This window comes from Salmo trutta, chromosome 40 (assembly GCF_901001165.1).
Source record: "Salmo trutta chromosome 40, fSalTru1.1, whole genome shotgun sequence".
NCBI classification, from domain to species: domain Eukaryota; kingdom Metazoa; phylum Chordata; class Actinopteri; order Salmoniformes; family Salmonidae; genus Salmo; species Salmo trutta.
The window spans coordinates 12905327-12920171 of record NC_042996.1 but is presented as its reverse complement, the minus strand read 5'-3'; the positions used below and the strand labels follow the sequence as shown (position 1 = coordinate 12920171).

At 43.7% G+C, this 14845-nt stretch overlaps 1 pseudogene; it reads left to right on the top strand.

Annotated features, from left to right (window-relative positions):
• Positions 1 to 5180: 5180 nt before the first annotated feature.
• Positions 5181 to 14663, top strand: LOC115180166 (gelsolin-like; annotated as a pseudogene).
• The last annotated feature ends 182 nt before the right edge of the window (positions 14664 to 14845 follow it).

Below are 14845 nucleotides of genomic sequence, written 5' to 3'. Positions count from 1 at the left end.
TAAATCAACATAAATATGGGGTGTATTTACAATGGTGTTTGTTCTTCACTGGTTGCCCTTTTCTTGTGGCAACAGGTCACACATCTTGCTGCTGTGATGGTATTTCACCCAGTAGATGTGGGAGTTTATCAAAATCGAGTTTGTTTTCACATTTTTTGTGGATCTGTGAAATCGGAGGGAAATTTGTGTCTAATATGGTCATACATTTGGCAGAAGGCTAGGAGGTGCAGCTCAGTTTCCACCTCATTTTGTGGGCAGTGTGCACATGGCCTGTCTTCTCTTGAGAGCCAGGTCTGCCTACAGCGGCCTTTCTCAATAGCAAGGCTATGCTCACTGAGCCTGTACATAGTGAAAGCTTTCCTTAAGTTTGGGTCAGTCACAGAGGTCAGGTATTCTGCCACTGTGTACTCTATGTTTAGGACCAAATAGCATTCTAGTTTGCTCTGTTTTTTTGTTAATTCTTTCCAATGTGTCATGTAATTAGATTTTTGTTTTCTCATGATTTGGTTGGGTCTAATTGTGTTGCTGTCCTGGGGCTCTGTGGGGTCTGTTTGAACAGAGCCCCAGGACCAGCTTGCTTAGGGGACTCTTCTCCAGGTTCATCTCTCTGTAGGTGATGGCTTTGTTATGGATGGTTTGGGAATCGCTTCCTTTTAGGTGGTTGTAGAATTTAACGGCTCTTTTCTGGATTTTGATAATTAGCGGGTATCAGCCTAATTCTGCTCTGCATGCATTATTTGGTCTCTCTCTCTCGCTTGCACACACACGTACACAAACAGACATTGAACTCCTATAGGATTCCAATACAAGGATCCAATTAGAATCCAATAGGATTATGCGTATCCTATTGGATTGTATAGTCAATAATCTAATAGAAAAATCATAGCAGTGTGCTGGATTCTGGTGTAGCGGTCTAAACTCCTGGCTCCGGAACAGATATGCCCCCTCGGTGACAGGGGTTTGAGCCACAGCTCAGCCAATTGTCTGTGCCATTAATTAACCACTTTCTGTATCCGTCTCTATATCTATTTGTCTTGCTGGAAAAAAACTATAACATAACTCTGATTCCCTTTAAAAAAAAAACAACATTTTACCCTAGTAAAAAAACTCACTTCGGACACTAGCGGTTGGAGGATTAAATCAACTCGAGCTCAACCTTTAAATGACCTGGAAAATAACGGTACGTTTTGCGACTAAATACACCCTTCTAGCTAGCTGACCACCGATTTTCATTGCAATTTATGTAGGTTAAGTTAGGTTTTGAGTTTTCAGTAATGTAATACACATTTTGTGGGACACGCTGTATATTGTAAAATTCGACTGAGCGACAGACCACATCATTTAATATCAAACTTTTTACCTAAATTATTCATACTCATATGTTAGTATTAAACTGTTATCTACTTTCTCAAAACATAAGATTCATCTGTAAAACAAATAATGAGACATGGTTTGTTTACAACACTGAAGAAGATGTTGGTGCAGAACCATTTTTAAGAGTCTACAGAAATGCGCACTGGGCTACGCAATGAAAAGTTGACGGGCAAGTCATTTTATTTTTTTTACTGGAAGGCTAGCCAGATATCTAGTAAACATTTCGGATACGAGTTTGGTATCTCTTTTTTGGACAAAATTAAACTGATATATCTTGTAATTGAACAAAATAGTAAGGTGGCCAATAACTGGGGACCGTATGCCGATAATACGGGACCTATTTTTTTGTTAAACCGCGTATCAAAAAGCTGATCGTAGGCCTAGCAGTATTTCCACTGAAATGTCAAACATGATCATTGCTAACCCGTTAGCAAAATGTTTTATGACACCAATAATTCAAAAACATTTATGGATTGTTCACAAGATAACACTGTTGAAGGTAATATATTTCTTAAAACTTCTTTGGGGTAGGGGGCAGTATTTTCACGTCCGGATGAAAAGCGTGCCCAGAGTAAACTGCCTGTAACTCAGGCCCAGAAGCTAGGATATATGCATATTATTAGTGGATTTGGATAGAAAACACTCTGAAGTTTCTAAAACTGTTTGAATGATGTCTGTGAGTATAACAGACTCATATGGCAGGCGAAAATCTGAGAAAAATCCAACTAGGAAGTGGGAAATCTGAGGTTTGTAGTTTTTCAAGTGATTGCCTATCCAATATACAGTGTCTGTGGGGTCATATTGCACTTCCTAAGGCTTCCACTAGATGTCAACAGTCTTTAGAACGTTGTTTCAAGCTTCTACTGTGAATGGGGAGAGAATAAGAGCTGTTTGTATCAGGTGTCTGGCAGTAGGCCATGAACTCAGTCACGCGCGGCCGTGGGAGCGAGCTGAGTTCCTTTTCATTTCTAAAGACAAAGGAATTGTCCGGTTGGAATATTATTGAAGATTTATGATAAAAACATCCTAAAGATTGATTTTATACATCGTTTGACATGTTTCTACAAACTGTAATGCAACTTTTTTGACTTTTCGTCTGGACTTAGTGCATGCGCCTTCTGCATTTGGAATAGTGAACTGAACGAGCAAACAAAAAGGAGGTATTTGGACATAAATATGGACTTTATCGAAACAAAACCAACATTTATTGTGGAACTGGGATTCCTGGGAGTGCATTCCAATGAAGATCATCAAAGGTAAGTGAATATTTATAATGCTATTTCTGACTTTTGTTGACTCCACAACATTGCGGGTATCTGTATGGCTTGTTTTGGTGACTGAGCACTGTACTCAGATTATTGCAAAGTGTGCTTTCGCCGTAAAGCTTTTTTGAAATCTGACACAGCGGTTGCATTAAGGAGAAGTTTATCTTTAATTCTATGCATAACAGTTGTATATTTTATCAATGTTTATGATGAGTATTTTTGTAAATTGATGTGCTCATTCACAGGAAGTTTTGGAGGCAAAACATTTACATTTTAGTCATTTAGCAGACGCTCTTATCTAGAGCGACTTACAGTAGTGAATGCATACATTTCATAAATTTTTTCCCCCTGTACTGGTCCCCCGTGGGAATTGAACCCACAACCCTGGCGTTGCAAACACCATGCTCTACCAACTGAGCCACACAGGACCATTTCTGAACATTACACGCCAATGTAAAATGGGGTTTTTGGAAATAAATATGAACTTTATTGAGCAAAACATACATGTATTGTGTAACATTGAGTCCTGGGAGTGTCATCTGAAGAAGCTCGTTAAAGGTTAGTGATTAATTTTAGCTGTATTTCTGTTTTTTTGTGACGCCTCTCCTTGCTTGGAAAATGGCTGTGTGGTTTTTCTTGTCTAGGTGCTGTCCTAACATAATCTAATGGTATGCTTTCGCATAGCCCAGAGAGGTTTTAAATGCTGTTGAATATGCTGATGATACGGGGTACTACACTATAGGATTCCAATAATAAATCCTGAATCCAAAAGAAAATCCGATCAGATTTTGGAACCAGTCTTATTGGACTCCTAAAGGATACAATCTGATCTGATAGATCTTTCTTGTGGATTCTAATAGAATAGTTTTATTGGAATACTATATATATTTTTTACTATGGATAGCCGTCTCAGTCACCAGATCTCAACCCAATTAAACACTTATAGGAGATTCTGGAGCAGCGCCTGAGAAAGCCTTTTCCTCCACCATCGACAAAACACCAAATTGTGGAAGAATGGTGTAACATCCCTTCAATATAGCTCCAGACGCTTGTCGAATCTATGCCAATGTGCATTGAAGCTGTTGGGTCATCGGCTGCATTTACACATGCAGCCCAAATTTTGACCAATCAGATCAGGTTTGAAAAACACATTTTGTGATTGGTTTTAAAGACCAATTCGTTGAAAAAATACCAGAACTGGGCTGTCTAAACGCAGCCGTGGTGGCCAAACGATCTATTAAGACGATTTATGTTGATGTTTCCTTTATTTTGGCAGTTACCTGTACCTGGTGCAGAAGGGAGTCGCCCATACAGTCATTTTATCCCACACAATCTACGGAAGCGCGGTGTCACTCTATTGCTGAGCAACCTCTTGATACCAGCCGCTAACGACAAGCATAATCGTTTATTTATTATTGCACACCAGGTACACACCAGGCTACTTTGTTTTGAATTAAGATTTGTTTTGACATTAAAAGTTTACAACTTTAGAATAGCTTATTATGTTCTCCAATTCTCTTGATTACCTTCCTAATTGAAAGTCAGAAATAACAATGAAATGTCGTTGTGGATTTTTGTTTTTGTTAAAACAAAGTTAAGATGTTCTAATAGGATGTTGAATAAATGTTACAATTTAAATTGTATACAGTTGTTTTCTACATTAGAATATTTCTTAATTGAATTACTTATCTTCTCAAATGTTAATTTGAGACGTTGGGTAGTCATGAGGCACTCCCTCAAGTATTACCTTCTCTCATGATTAATGACTCCCTTGCACAATAATCATGAGAGGTTTCTTGGGCAGTTTATATACTGCAAGATAAGCCTTAGGCATGATATAGGGCCAGTTTCCTGGACAAAGATTAAGCTTAGTCCTGGACTAAGAAGGGTCTTCAATGGAGATTCTCCATTTTAAAGTGTTTTTCAGTCCAGGACCAGGCTTAATCTGTGTCCATTCGTTTTCTGAAAAGTGTAAAGGGAAAGTAGGTTAACCCACGAAGGCTATAACTATCTGTTAATTAAACCAGAGCAAAATCATTTTTTATCAGCTGACATGAGAACATCATCCATGCAGAAGGTGGTTTTATTGTGGGGGGGGGGGTGACACATACGGAATTTAATTTGACTGCTCTATTGGTCATCATGGAGAAGAAATGTTAGTGGGTGATGCGGATTGGTAGCCAGACAAGAAAAAAAATGTTGGCAGCTGAAACAATGGGCCAGTGTTTTGCATGACAGGGTGCCTCGGTTTGGTGGAGATTTCACTTAATACCATCAAGCAACGTTCTGGGCATCTACAGTATGACCTTCACTTCTGGCATGGTAAAACTTGACCTGTTTGGAATTACTGTATTTCTTGAAATGTTGCACAGTGTTTATACATTTCAGTCCACTGATGTGTGTTTATGCACTTTTACAATTGAAATCCATTCCATTATTTGTGAAAATGTTTGAAATGTGAACGATCATTATTTCTCTGGTCCTGCAGGAGATGACTGTACACAAGATGAGAGTGGAGCATCCGCCATCTTTACCATCCAAATGGATGACTACCTGGGTGGCAAACCTATTCAGTACCGTGAGGTGCAGGGTTATGAGTCAAGAACATTTTCAGGCTACTTCAAAACTGGACTGAAGTACATGGTAATGTTCAAAAGCGTGTAAAAAGAAACAAAGGAAGTCACACAGTCTACGTATGCTACTAACAATTGAATGGGTAAACTAACGTTTTGTCACAGTCTCTTCTTCAGTGTTCACAGTACCTTCTACCCAAGAAGGAACTGTGTGCTGGGTAGAAGGTACTGTGGACCAAAACGTTGGTTTACCTGTTAAATTGTTGGAATCATACTGTATGTTTCGAGTACGCGATAATGTATTTATTTTTTACTAAGTTTGCTATTCCGTTAGTCAGCACCTCCACTATCATTTTGGGGTGTGCGTCAGCTAATGCTTTTACTGGAATGTTGAAAGACATTCAATAAGTGTCACGTCCTGACCATGGTAAGCTGTTATTTTCTATGGTAGAGTAGGTCAGGGCGTGACAGGGGGGTTTATTCTATGTGTTCTATTTCTATGTAGTTGGGTTCTAGTTTTTGTATTTCTATGTTGGTTTGTTTGGGATGATCTCCAATTAGAGGCAGCTGGTCCTCGTTGTCTCTAATTGAAGAGCATACTTAAGTAGGGTTTTTTTCTACCTGGGTTTGTCACGTCCTGACCAATGATAAGTTGTTATTTTCTATGGTAGAGTGGTCAGGTCATGACAGGGGGGTGTTTTGTGTCTGATCTATGTTTTCTAGTTCTATGTTTAAATTCTAGTTTTCTATTTCTATGTTGGGATTGATCTCTAATTGGAGGCAGCTGATCCTCATTGCCTCTGATTAGAGATCATATTTAAGTAGGGGTTTTTCTCATTGTTGTTTGTGGGTTATTGTCTTTTGAGTAGTGTGTTGTCCTCTCTGCGTCACGGGTTGTTTTCCTATTTTCAAGTTATTAGTGTATTGCATTCAGTTTCACTTTTAATAAATATGTGGAACTACGAAAAAGCTGCATCTTGGTCCGCTCCTTATAACAACCGTGACAGGGTTTTGTGGGTGATTATTTTTGAGTAGTGTTTGTTTCACCTCTGCATCACGGTTTGTTGTTTTGTTTATTCCGTTTATTTATGTATTGCATAGTTTCACAGAGTAAATAAAATGTGGAACGACACACACGCTGCACCTTGGTCCTCTCATTCCTATGACAGCCGTGACAGAATCACCCACCACCAAAGGACCAAGCAGCGTGATCAGGAGTGGACCTGGGAGGACATTTTGACTGGAAAGGGATCCTGGACGTGGGAGGAGATCCAGGCTGGATGGGATCGCCTCCCATGGGAACAGGTGGAGGCAGCGAGAGCAGAACGGCAACGTTACGAGGAACTAGCACGGCAACGACGGAAGCACGAGAGGCGGGCACACGGGGAGTTTGGCAGAGTCAGGGTGGAGACCTTAGCCAACTCCCTGTGCTTACCATGTGGAGGGGGTGAAGAAGCAAGCACCGTGTTATGCTGTGATGCACACTGTCGCCAGTGCGCATTCACAGCCCGGTGCGATCTGTGCCCGCGCCCCGCATTTGCCGTGCTAGGTTGAGCATTCAGCCAGGAAGGGTGGTGCTAGCTCAGCGCTCCTGGTCTCCAGTTCGCCTTCTCGGTCCAGGATATCCTGCACCGGCGCTGCGCACTGTCACCAGTGCGTATTCACAGCCCGGTGCGATCTGTGCCCGTGCACCACATTTGCCGTGCTAGGTTGAGCATCCAGCCAGGACGGGTTGTGCCAGCTCTACGCTCGAGACCTCCAGTGTGCCTCCACGGTCCAGTATATCCTGTGCCTGCTCCACGTACCCGGCATCCAGTGAGTCTATCCAGCCTGGTACGCCCTGTTCCTGCTCCCCGCACTTGCCATGAGGTGCGTGTTACCAGTCTGGCGCCACCTATGCCAGCCCCACGCATCAGGCCTCCAGTGCGCCTGACCACTCCGGGGTGTCCTGTTCCTGCTCCCCGCATTCACCCTGAGGTGCGTGTTACTAGTCTGGCGTCACCTGTGCCAGCCCCACACATCAGGCCTCCAGTGCGCATTCTCAGTCCAGAGCTTCCGGCGACAGTTCCCAGTCCAGAGCTTCCGGCGACAGTTCCCAGTCCAGAGCTTCCGGCGACAGTTCCCAGTCCAGAGGCGGCGGCCTGCAGCCCGGAACCTCTGGCGATGATCTACGGTCCGGTGACACAGAAGCAGAGGGATCAGCGGGCGGAGCGGGGGTTACGCCCCGAACCAGAGCCGCCTTCTCCTCTGGAGGATGCGCTGGATGATAAGGTTCTGGGTACTGCACCAGAGCCGCCATTGACACTAGTTACCCTCCCTTTAGTTTTTTAGTTGCATTCGGAGTCTGCACCTTTTGGGGGGGGGGTACTGTCACCTCCTGACCATGGTAAGCTGTTATTTTCTATGGTAGGTCAGGGCGTGACAGGGGGGTTTATTCTATGTGTTCTATTTCTATGTTGTTAGGTTCTAGTTTTTGTATTTCTATGTTGGTTGGTTTGGTATGATCTCCAATTAGAGGCAGCTGGTCCTTGTCTCTAATTGGAGATCATACTTAAGTAGGGTTTTTTTCTACCTGGGTTTTGTGGGTGATTATTTTTGAGTTGTGTTTGTTTCACCTCTGCGTCATGGTTTGTTGTTTTGTTTATTCAGTTTATGTATTGCATAGTTTCACAGAGTAAATAAAATGTGGAACGACACACACGCTGCACCTTGGTCCTCTCATTCCTACAATGACTGTGACACATTGCCCATGTTAGTAAGCTGTTATTGTAAGTAATCCACATGAATAATGTAAAAGATCATTTGTATACGTTGCAGTATGCTTTAACATAGTCAACAGGCAGAGGAGTTAGAGCTACAGTAGTACACTTGGTCCACTGTACTGATAATCTTCACTCGTCTGTATTACAGGAGGTTTATCAATGGTGTGGTTCCAAGGCCAATAACTTTGAGAAGCTGAAGGCCACTCAGGTGTCAAAGGATATCCGTGACAATGAACGATGTGGGCGGGCTGAGTTGTACATATGTGACGAGGGGGCAGAATGTGAGAAGATGCTGGAGGTGAGTCTTTCAATGAGGAGAAAGGGACGGAAAAAATTGTTAATTTCTATACACTTCATGTCATGCAACTGCTTATGTTTCCAATAAACATCTATAGTTGGTTACCTTTTAACATAATGGTGATAATTTGCTGTGAGACGCCTGACTTGTGGTCTCGTTCCAGATTCTTGGACCCAAACCCGATTTGCCAGAGGCAAATGCAGATGACAAATACAGACGTGTCCAATAGGAAGCTGGCGAAATTGTACAAGGTCAGATCCATTTTTGAAATAAACAATTGAATCGTTAAATACTATGTAATAAGCAGTTTTTGAGCAGACCTTCAAATACCAATATTACATTGAAATGTTTTTCCGAAAGGTGTCAAATGCCAGTGGGGATATGGGCATGGATATGGTAGCATCAGAGTACCCGTTTTCACAGAATTCCCTGGAGTCAAGTGACTGCTTTATCTTGGACAATGGCCCCAATGGCATGATCTTTGTCTGGAAAGGTATTGGTTTCTTCTCAGCAGCTGGTCTCTATGACTTATTTTGACTGTAAAACCCAGAAGCTTTTATCTTCCCTTTGATTAGACACTTCTTTTGAAAACTGTTGTGCCTGGAAGTCACTTAGTTCTTCAGCATTTGCAGTTTAATCATGAGTTTATTTGGAATAAAAATGGGTAAGGACGCTAACAAAGAGGAGAGAAGTGCGGTGATGAGTGCTGCCGAACAGTTTATCACAAAGATGGGCTACCCGAAACACTCAGGTCCAGATCCTACCTGAGAATGGGGAGACCCCTCTGTTCAAGCAGTTCTTCAAAATCTGGCGTGACGCGGACCATACAGTGGGGTTGGGAACCGCCTACGTGTCCAACAAAATCGCCAAGATCAAGAAGGTGCCCTTCGATGCCTCTACTCTCCATCACTCGGACGCCATGGCGGCTCAGCATGGGATGGTGGACGAGGGGAATGGAGACAAGCAGGTAAGGACTTTTTTTTTTGCCGGGGATACTGGGGTTTCCTAAGTAAACACCATGTAGTACGATGGTAGTTAACCTTAACTACCCTAAACCTTGAAACACAATATTTATGTGTCCTCAGTAAAGGGATACTTACAGCCCCTAAGGGTTACAACTGTGGGCCTGCACACCCACCAAAAAAGTGTCAATCTCACAAACAAGCCTTTGAGAAAAGAACTGCAAGGGGTGTTACCATTTTTTCCATTCATGGACAACTACTAGTAAGAACTGTGTTTACCTGTTAACCTCCGTAGATCTGGCGTATTGAGGGAGCTGACAAGGTGCCTGTGGAGCCCTCCACTTTTGAGCGATTCTATGGGGGAGACAGCTACATCATCCTCTACAACTACCAGCATGGAGGCTGTAATGGACAGGTCATCTACATATGGTAAAGACAATGGAGATTATCCTTCTGGAAGCTTTATGTGTTATTACATAGTCTTACAGCAAAAACTGCTATCGTCCTTCTATCGTTACTGTAGGCTTCATCATTTATGTGTACCAGGGCTTTTGTTACATACTGTATTAGACACATCTAAACCAACTATATACTGTATGATATAACCTAAGCATAAATGTATGTGAATAGCACTTGAAAAGTACTCCTTTTTCACAGGCAAAGGGTGGATTCTAGCCAGGATGAAATTGGCGCTTTGGCCATCTTGGCTGCTCAGCTGGATGACGAGTTGGGAGGAGGGGCAATACAGGTGACTGGATCGTTTTGATTTACCGCTGTCTGGCCCCGATAATACGGTCCAGATCATTTTTAATCAAGACATGGGATAAACAAACATACAGTCAAAAACACAAAAGAAAAATCTATGTACAGTGTGTGCAAATGTAGGGAGGTAAGGCAATAAATAGGCCATAGTGGCGAAATAATTACAATTAAGCATTAACACTGGAGTGATAGACGTGCAGATGATGATGTGCAAGTAGAGAAACTGGGGTGCAAAAGAACAAAAATAAATAAATAATATGGGGTTGAGGTAGTTGGGTGTGCTATTTACAGATGGGCTGTGTACAGGTACAGTGATCGGTAAGCTGCTCTGACAGCTGATGCTTAAAGTTAGTGAGGGAGATATAAGTCTCCTGCTTCAGAGATTTTTGCAATTTGTTCCAGTCATTGGCAGCAGAGAACTGGAAGGAACGGTGGCCAAAGGAGGTGTTGGCTTTGGGGATGACCAGTGAAATATACCTGCTGGAGCGTGTGCTACCGGTGGGTGTTGCTATGGTGACCAGTGAGCTGAGATAAGGCGGGGCTTTACATAGCAAAGACTTATAGATGACCTGGAGCCAGTGGGTTTGGTGACGAATATGTAGCGAGGGCCAGCCAACGAGAGCATACAGGTCGCAGTGGTGGGTAGTATGGATGGCTTTGGTGACAAAATGGATGGCACTGTGATAGACTACATCCAATTTGCTGAGTAGAGTGTTGGAGGCTATTTTGTAAATGACATCGCCGAAGTCAAGGATCGGTAGGATAGTCAGTTTTACGAGGGTATGTTTGGCAGCATGAGTGAAGGAGGCTTTGTTGTGAAATAGGAAGCTGATTCTAGATTTAATTTTGGATTGGAGATGCTTAATGTGAGTCTAGAAGGAGAGTTTACAGTCTAACCAGACACCTAGGTATTTGTAGTTGTCCACATATTCTAAGTCAGAACAGTCCAGAGTAGTGATGCTAGAAAAGAGTAGGCCTGAGAATTGAACCCTGTGGCACCCCCATAGAGACTGCCAGAGGTCTGGACAACAGGCCCTCCGATTTGACACACTGAACTCTGAGAAGTAATTGGTGAACCCGGCGAGGCAGTCATTTGAGAAACCGAGGCTGAGTCAGCCGATAAGAATGCGGTGATTGACAGAATCGAAAGCCTTGGCCAGGTCGATGAAAACGGCTGCACAGTACTGTCTTCTTTATCTATGGCGGTTATAATATCATTTAGGACCTTGAGCGTGGCTGAGGTGCATCCATGACCAGCTCGGAAACCAGATTGCATAGTTGAGAAGGTACGGTGGGATTCGAAATGGTCGGTGATCTGTTTGTTGACTTGGCTTTCGAAGACTTTAGAAAGACAGGGCAGGATGGATATATGTCTGTAACAGTTTGGGTCTAGAGTGTCTCCCCCTTTGAAGAGGGGGATGACTGTGGCAGCTTTCCAATCTTTAGGGATCTCAGACGATACGAAAGAGAGGTTGAACAGGCTAGTAATAGGGGTCGTAACAATTTCGGCAGATAATTTTAATAAGAGAGGGTCCAGATTGTCTAGCCCAGCTGATTTTTAGGGATCCAGATTTTGCAGCTCTTTCAGAACATCAGCTATCTGAATTTGGGTGAAGGAGAAGCAGGGGGGGGGGGGCTTGGGCAAGTTGCTGCAGGGGGTGCAGAGCTGTTGGCCAGGGTACGGGTAGTCCGGTGGAAAGCATGGCCAGCCGTAGAAATATGCTTATTGAAATGATCGTTGATTTATCGGTGGTAACAGTATTTCCTAGCCTCAGTGCAGTGGACAGCTGGGAGGAGGTGCTCTTATTCTCCATGTACTTTACGGTGTCCCAAAACTTTTTGGAATTAGTGCTTCAGGATGCAAATTTCTTTTTGCAAAAGCTAGCCTTAGCTTTCCTAACTGACTGTGTATATTGGTTCTTGACTTCCCTGAAAAGTTGCATATTTCGGGGCTATTCGATGCTAATGCAGTACACCACAGGATGTTTTTGTGCTGGTCAAGGACAGTCAAGTCTGGAGTGAACCAAGGGCTATATCTGTTCTTAGTTCTACATTTTTTTAATGGGGCATGCTTATTTAAGATGGTAGGGAAAGCACTTTTAAAGAACAACTAGGCATCCTCTACTGACAGGATGAGGTCAATATCCTTACAGGATACCCGGGCCAGGTCGTTTAGAAAGGCCTGCTCGCTGAAGTGTTTTAGGGAGCGTTTGACAGTGATGAGGGGTGGTCATTTGACTGCTGGCCCATTGTGGATGCAGGTAATGAGGCAGTGATCGCTGAGATCCTGGTTGAAGACAGCAGAGGTGTATTTTGAGGGCAAGTTGGTCAGGATGATATCTATGAGGGTGCCCATGTTTACGGATTTAGGGTTGTACCTGGTAGGTTCATTGATAATTTGTGTGATATTGAGGGCATCTAGCTTAGATTGTAGGACGGCCGGGGTGCTAAACATATCCCAGTTTAGGTCACCTAACAGTACAAACTCTGAAGATAGATGGGGGGCAATCAATTCATATATGGTGTCCTTGGCACAGCAGGGGACTGAAGGGGGGGTCTAACAAGCGGCAACAGTGAGAGACTTATTTCTGGAAAGGTGGATTTTTAAAAGTAGAAGCTCGAACTGTTGGGGCACAGACCTGGATAATATGACAGAACTCTGCAGGCTATCTCTGCAGTAGATTGCAACTCCGCCCCCTTTTGGCGGTTCTATTTTGACGGAAAATCTTGTAGTTGGGGATGGAAATTTCAGAATTTTTGGTGGCCTGCCTAAGCCAGGATTCAGACACGGATATCAACAGGGTCAGAGCATTGGTCTGTAAAATGAAATGAGGGAAGGTTAAAAGCCAGGTATCTGACTCACTCTGATTTCTGTCTGTTTCTACCGTGATGAAGGTGCGGGTGATCCAGGGTACGGAGCCCGCCCACCCCACCAGGGTGGTACCTCCAGAGAGGGTGGCCAGGTCCAGGCTGCAGACACACAGCTGTTCCAGGTGCGGTCCAACCCTGCTGGCTGCACGTGCCATAGAGGCGAGTAACAGGAGATGGAAGGTGAGGTGGGAAGAGCTCAATAAAGGATGTTTCGTAGGTACACCTATTTGGTTACTCTTGGTGTATTCACTAGGATCCAAATGGAGGCAAACAAGCCAAAACTACACTAATACACCCCAGTAGATAGTTGAGTTGCTATCCATTGTGATGTACGGTTGGTTTCTTGGTGAAGCTGACTACAGTCCGTTTGCCATGGCAGAACTGTAGTTAGTACCTCCAGTGTACAGTATTTTCACTGCCTCCTCTCTTCCTCTCTCCACTCAAGGTTGATGCTGCTGCCTCAAATCTGAACTCCAACGATGTCTTTGTGCTGGTGACCCCGGCATCCTCCTTCATATGGGTGGGAAAGGGGACAAGTGACAGTGAGAAACATGGAGCTCAAAAGCTAAGTGACCTTCTAGGGGTCTCAGCCTCAGAGCTGGCCGAGGGTGAAGAAGCAGGTACGTTCCCTGTCAGCAGTCGAATTCACTAGGAAATGTTTAGCCAATAGCCACAGAATGTTACTGATTATGAGGATACAAGACAAAGCTTATCCAGCCGCTCCATCTTCTTCCAGATCCACAATTGTATGTGTTTGTGTGTCAAGATGACTTTTGGGATGCTCTGGGAGGTAAAGCGGACTACCGTACCTCAGCCAGACTGAAAAACAAAATGGACGTTCGTCCACCGCCTGTTTGCCTGCTCCAACAAAACTGGCCAGTTCGTTGCGAGTCTGCCCTGTTATAACTGTAGTATAGCATTTTCCAGCTTACTTTGCTGCATTCCTGTTTACATTTTTGACATGATTTGAATATACGTTTGGACAAATTCAGTTTCCTCTGCGAATGAAATAGCCTTTGATCCACATTTTATACGTAAGTGTGGGAAACCATTTCCTTGTCCTCCTGAATGTGCACTGACCTGGCCCGTTGTCAAAATGCCACAATACTATTTCCACAGATTGAAGAGGTGCCTGGGGAGATGACACAAGAAGACCTGGCCCCAGATGATGTCATGCTCTTGGACACCTGGGAACGGGTGACTAGTAGAGGGATTGTCAAGGTGCAACCAGGGCCACGTTCCATAGCCGAACATTGTAGAAATCCCATGAAAGAACCAATGCGATTCCTTATTCCACATGTCAGTGGGGCTTGTTTGTTCTACATAGCATATTTAGATCTGAATGTTCCGAGACGTTGCATCCTGCTGAACGTGCCTGTTTTGTTGTTGCCAATAATGCACCCCTGTTGATTCGCTAAACATTTTCCATGTACCCTTCAGATCTTTGTTTGGATCGGAGGTGAAGCTCATGAGAAGACAGAGGGTATAGCCTCAGGTAAGCAATGGTGGGTTTAAAACAAGATCACATAATTACCTGATAAAAGTGCCGATGTGAACTTAAATGTGCCGTTAAATTAAATGTTTTTTTTCCTCACTCCTCTTGCATATTTCCTGTTCTGTGGTCAGCGGTTTGTTACATAGAGACGGACCCTACCAAGCGGGATAGCAGTACACCCATAGTGAAGTTAAAGCAAGGTCATGAGCCTCCCACATTCACTGGCTGGTTCTTGGGCTGGGACCATGGGTACTGGAGCAGTGATCCCCTTGAACGGGCCATGGCTGATCTGTGTGTCTGAACCACTCCAGGGTGAGGTTTCCCCTAGGGGCAACTTCACCCAAAGCCTTTGACTCATTTGTGCAACTAACTAGGTATCCCCTTTCAACTGTTAGACTGCCCATGGATACCAATTTGTGATAGATAATATCTTCACACTATTGCTGTTTCTGGAAGAGAGAATCATGTAATTTCCTTTTCTTA